Below are 6,000 nucleotides of genomic sequence, written 5' to 3'. Positions count from 1 at the left end.
ATCTAGCACGTGTAAATTGACTTGGCCAGTTAGAGAATCTCCAGCTGGCGCTAGAGAATCAACCTAACTGATTCTAAGTCGGTTCTAACTGAATCTGGATGGGAAAATTAATCAACAAAAATAAGAAAAAACTGAATGTGATGAGGAGAAGGTGTTCGAGGAAATTACCGAGAGAGAGGACAGAGAGAATATGTGCGCAAGAGAGAGAGATTAAGCGTGAGGTGAGTAGAGACTCCCGGAGACCAAGCGATTGGCGCTTTTTCGATTGAAAAACACCGACAAATCGGCCCCGACGGTGAGTTTCCTCATCGGAGAACCTGCAACGAAGCTGGTTACATTGGCCTGAAAGTCAAGCTCGGCCGGCGTATCCAGGCGTTCTCCGACGAAGCCGAGGCCACCAACTCTGAGTTCAGGTGCTAAGGAAGAGTTATACAGTCGTAGATTCGCTCAAAAACGTCATTTGATCCTCTGACGAAGCAGGTAAAATTTGTTCATAATTACAGTTCTCCAAAATTCCATAAGATGAACTTGAGTTCAATCTTACTGATCATGTGATTTCTTTTGTGACTTTGAGTTCTTTGGTAATTAAAACATGTTTCTGAGCATTTTTTTTGGTTGTTTGGTTGCATTTTGATGGTTAAACTTGCATAAATCGAGTCGATTGTCCATGAACCTTCTCGCCAGAGCTTCCTTGACCTCGCCGGAGTGCCTTTCGTGGTCATAAGCCACCCAAGTTAGTTGATCCTTTCTCTGATTGATGTGCTGATGTTGATTTGGATCGTTTTAGACGGCTAGGGCGATTAGAATAAGGATTTGAAGCTTGGAAAAGCTTGTTTTGGTCATTTATGACTTAGGGCTTTTGAATCGGTTTTTCACCAGTCGATAGTAGTCCGTCGGCATAATGGTTAGGCTAAATTGACAGTAGATGATCAAGACAATACTCAGAACCTAAAATAATGGCAAAAAACTCATCGGAAGGTCGTCAACGGCTAGCTCAAACTGGCGGCCTTAAGAACCTTCAAACCTGATTTGTGCCCACCAAGTGTTTGACCAAATGCCCCAATGAAAAATGTCAAAACGGCGCTGTTTTGGCGCTGAGCTCGCCGGAGAAGACAACCGGCGACCGGCGCCGGGGAAGCCTGATTCGGCCAAGCCGAACCGGGTTGAACCAGGCCGGTCCGGTTCGTTTTTCAGCAGGAATTTTAAAAATAAAATAAATAAATAATAAAAAATTGAAAAATCAATAAAAATTATAAAAATTCAAAAAAAATCATAAAAATTCAAAAATTGTGGAAAACATAAATTTTTTTTCTAGAAAACATAAAAATAGATACTTTAGACTTTGGTGATTTTGTTAGATCATAAACCTTTCTCCGCACAAGTAATGCCTCCAAATCTTCAAAGCGAAGACTATCGCTACCAATTCTAAGCTGTAAGTTGGATAGTTCAGTTTGTAGAACCTCGGTTGTCTAGACACATAAGCTATCACTCTTGTATGTTGCATAAAGATGCAGCCCAATCCCTTATAAGAAGCATCGTTGTAAATCTCATAACCTCCGGGACCAGACGGTATCATCAAACTGGGGCAGTAGTCAATTTCTGCTTGAGTTCTTAAAAACTCTTATCGCACTTATCCGTCCATTTGAACTTTACCTCCTTCTTCAATAATCACATCAGGGGCGTAGCTATTCTAGAGAAACTTTCAACGAATCACCGATAATAGCTAGCTAGGCCTAGGAAACTTCCAACTTCCGTCACTGTCGTTGGTCTTGGTCAATTTACGACTGCTTCTATCTTCGTTGGGTCCACTGCAATTCCTTCGCCGGATATTACATGACCAAGAAAAGCTACACAATTGAGCTAGAACTCGCACTTACTAAACTTGGCATAAAATGCATGTTCTCAAAGGGTCAGCAAAACCATCTTCAAATGTTGTACGTGCTCCGCTGGACTCTTCGAGTACACCAGTATGTCGTCGATAAACACTATGACGAACTAATCTAAGTATGCCTTGAACATTCGTTTCATTAAATCCATGAAAGCAGCTAGGGCATTTGGTTAAACCAAACGGCATTACCGTAAACTCGTAGTGAACGTAATGCATTCGAAATGCTGTATTAGGAATATCCTCCTTCTTGATTCTCAACTGATGGTATCCCGTCCTCAAGTCTATTTTGGAAAATATCGATACTCCATAAAGTTGATCAAACAAGTCGTCAATCCTCGGCAATGGACACTTGTTCTTGATCGTCACTTGGTTGAGTTGTTGGTAGTCAATGCATAGACGCAACGATCCGTCTTTCTTCTTCATGAACAAGACTAGCGCTCTCCATGGGGATGCACTAGGGCAAATGAACCCTTTATCAAGCAACTCTTGCATCTGTACCTTTAGTTCCTTCAGTTCCGACAGTGCCATTCGGTAAGAGGCCTTGGAAATAAGCTCTGTTCCAGGAGCTAACCGATGACAAATTCTATCTCCCTTTTTGGGGGCAATCCTGGTAATTCCTTTGGAAAGACGTCGATAAAATCTCGCACTACGGCGATGTCTTCCATCTTCGGTTCTTCAACGGACATGTTAACCATGGTCGCCAAATAACTTTAGCAACCTTCCTCCAGCAGTTGAGCTACTTCAAGTAATAAAATCGGGGGTATAGAAGGTCCTCCCCCATTTCCTATAAACTCGTCCCCAATTTCCTACGAACTCATAGCTAGGACCGCCAAACGGATTGATCTGGATTACCTTACTATAACAGTTCACCATAGCTCATTGCTTTTTGAGCCAATTCATTCCGATAATGACGTTAAAGTCATACATAGCCAAAACAGTTAAGTCTATGATTTCCTTCCGTCCACTTATACTTATTTCACACCCTTGACAGCCTAAGATAAACAACACATTGTCCTTCATTGAAGTGGAAATACTAAGGACTGTCCCCAAAGGTTTCGATTCCAATCTTGCTAATCTAACGAACTATTCGGCTACGAACGAATGTGTAGCTCCCATATCAAAGAGTGCATAAGCAGCATGGTCATGTAAGGAGACCATACCTGTGATCACGGCCTGAGAGTCCTTTGCCTTCTATTTGGTCACAGCGTACACTCTTCCTTATGCTAGGGGTCGAACGAGGTTGTTCTGCAGCATGATTCCAGCTTGTTGTCCCACGTGTAGCGAGTGAGGTTGCATCCCTGTTGATCGGCGTGGGCAGTTTCTCACTTGATGGTCTTGCTGGCCACACTCGAAACATGTTCCGATTTTGGTGAGGCACGGGGCTATTCCATGTCGTTTCCCACAAAATCTACATACGCCGTTCGAAGAGTACACTGGCTTTCCAATGCCATTCTTCTTGTTGGGAGGGATGAAGTGTTTTCCCCCAGTCATTGGCTCCTTCCTGAACCGATGGTTGTCTCAGGTAGAAGAATACCGCAATTCAAACGCGGCTGCTCATTCCGACAAATCTCTCTATTAGCTGGGCCCGCTCATGCAGCTCGTTGTAATCTTTCAGGTTCAGGGGCACCAACTGACTTCGAATTTCTGGCTTTAGACCATCCCGGTTTCTCCTTGCTCTATCTACTGGATCCTTGATCATTCTAGGCGCGTATTTCGACGGCTCCGCGAACTTGGCCTCATACTGATCAACTAACAGATTGTTCTGGCGACGTCACGGGAATTCCACCATCTTCTGCTCACGTGCACACTCGGAAAAGTATTTTCCATTAAAGGCTTCAACAAAGGCATCCCAGGTTGGGATTGTACCTTCAGGAAAAATCCTTCCTTGGGTGGCCTCCCACCAATTACTAGCGTTACCCTGCAGTTGGTATACCGCCAGCGTTACCTTGTCTTCCTCTAAGCACCTCAGGAGTGCAAAAGCTTTCTCCAGCTCCTTGATCCATAAGGTCGCTGCCTCGGGATCATCGTCCCAGTAAACTTTGATAGCTTCAGTTTTAGGAACTACTCCACCAGCTTATGCATCTGTCATCCAAAATTCCCGTTTCTAGCTAATGGGACATCACTGGGAGCGGCAGCAGCAGCATTTTGAGCCTGTTGTCGCATCAGATTTCCCATGGTTTCCAAAGCTTGCATAATCCTATCCAATCGACGATCCTCTTGTGCCCTTCCACTTGCACCTGCTTGGCTCTAGGATGCCCTTCCTCTAGGGGCTATTGGTTCTGGGTTACTCATCTTACAGGGATTCTAGGGGAAAGTTCGCTACACAATCCCAACAAAAGGTCAGGAATCTAGAATACCTATTCAAGAAAACAATCAGCACTCACAAGCATAGGGTGTTTTCCTAACTAACTATCCCAAAATCCCAGTGCACCTTATCATTTCAGGTAATGACCATGCTCTGATACCAAATCGACGGGGTTGTCACGCCCCGCACCCTACCCACCGAACCTCGGGCGCACGAAAATCGCGAGGTCATAGAATTGCGATGTCCCAGGAGGCGTCGCCAACCCGTTTCTTTTATCTTTCAATTAAGCACATGCGGAAGCATACTTAAACATCACCCAATCAACAATAACAAGCGGATAGCAAGGAAAACATATACACAAAAGCATGCTTCATATATATATGCATCGTTAACAATCGGACGTTAGCAAAATACAAACCCGTTACTACAGGCCTTTTTTCCGATTTCAATCAAAAGGGTCGGGGTTAAACCTAACTCCTCTATCTACGAGGGTGGCTTCCAAAAAGTGGTTCCACCACAGGAGACTAATTCTCTATGATTCGGGCTTGAGATCATAGTCCGGGTCGGGCTCGAGTCACTCACAGCGCCATCGAGAGGATTCCCCACAACATAGGGGTCTAATGGGGCTCCGTCAAGATCACCCGGGAGTCCGTCGAACTCACGAAGAGGACCATAGAGATCCCCGTTGAACCATAAGAACCAGGCCACAAAACGATGAAGAACCAAGTGTTCTAAGCCCTCATCGATCCAAACTGTAGTGATGTGCTTCCGATAGGTAGTATCGCTCCCTGCTACCACAATCACAGTAACGTCCACCTCCCTAGTAACGGGGTACCCAAAACGGACGAAGCGATTATTCATACCTATAAGCATGAAAAGAAGTTAACAACAAAAAAAAGAGTAAAACTCAATAAGTAGAATCTCTAAAGCTTGTATAGGAGGATACCTCGCCTTGGAAACATGCCAAACACAATCAAATAATCACACGCAAATTCTTACCTCCTATCGGCACATAAAATTCACACAAACAAGCACATGTGGAACCTCGCTTCTACTTAGCATGCAATATTTATACATAGTAATCAAGAACACTTCATATCACATATTCATGCACAATACATTCACACGTGTTCCGATTATTACGATCGCTCACTGCCACGACTGACACTTACGTCAGTGATCATCTAGCATAACTGAGCATCATCCCATCCTATCGGGCACGGTAACGTCTTGACCTCACTCGAAGACGGCATTCAATTAAGAGCATCGTTCCAAAATCTATCGCGAACGGCAGCCGAAATCCATCGGGCATCGTCCTCCGCAATCATACGAATACGAAACCATTTATGTGATTACGCAAGCATATCAAGCACTCAAGCCAATTATTATCTTTCACTTAGGCCAATGCAAGAGTGTTTAATGCTCACACGGTTAGATATCTAAAATCCCCCACACGTAAAAATGCACTAAAATAATCACATGTGAACAACCGCAACTCTTCAACATGCCAAATCGCACACACTTCATTTACAAACCTACCTTGTGAAGATGGACACCCGCAAGGTGACATACAACGTTGTTTTTCTTATAACTCCTAACTAAGTGACAACTTGCGAGTTTTATTACAACAAACAATCACAAGAACACATACATCCCACCTTGATCCCCACAACATAAACGTGCATCAAGGAACCATATAAATCCGCACGGCAATTAATAACAAGAATAAGAATAGCGGAAACATTTCATGAGCAAACCTCACAAAATTGCTATATGGCTCCATCTTCCTAGAACAAGCAAAATAAGG

The sequence above is a fragment of the Syzygium oleosum genome, unplaced genomic scaffold (genome assembly GCF_021117445.2).
Source record: "Syzygium oleosum isolate NSW1041296 unplaced genomic scaffold, Sole_v2.1 Sole_v2.08, whole genome shotgun sequence".
NCBI lineage: Eukaryota > Viridiplantae > Streptophyta > Magnoliopsida > Myrtales > Myrtaceae > Syzygium > Syzygium oleosum.
Note: the sequence above shows the minus strand (reverse complement) of the source record.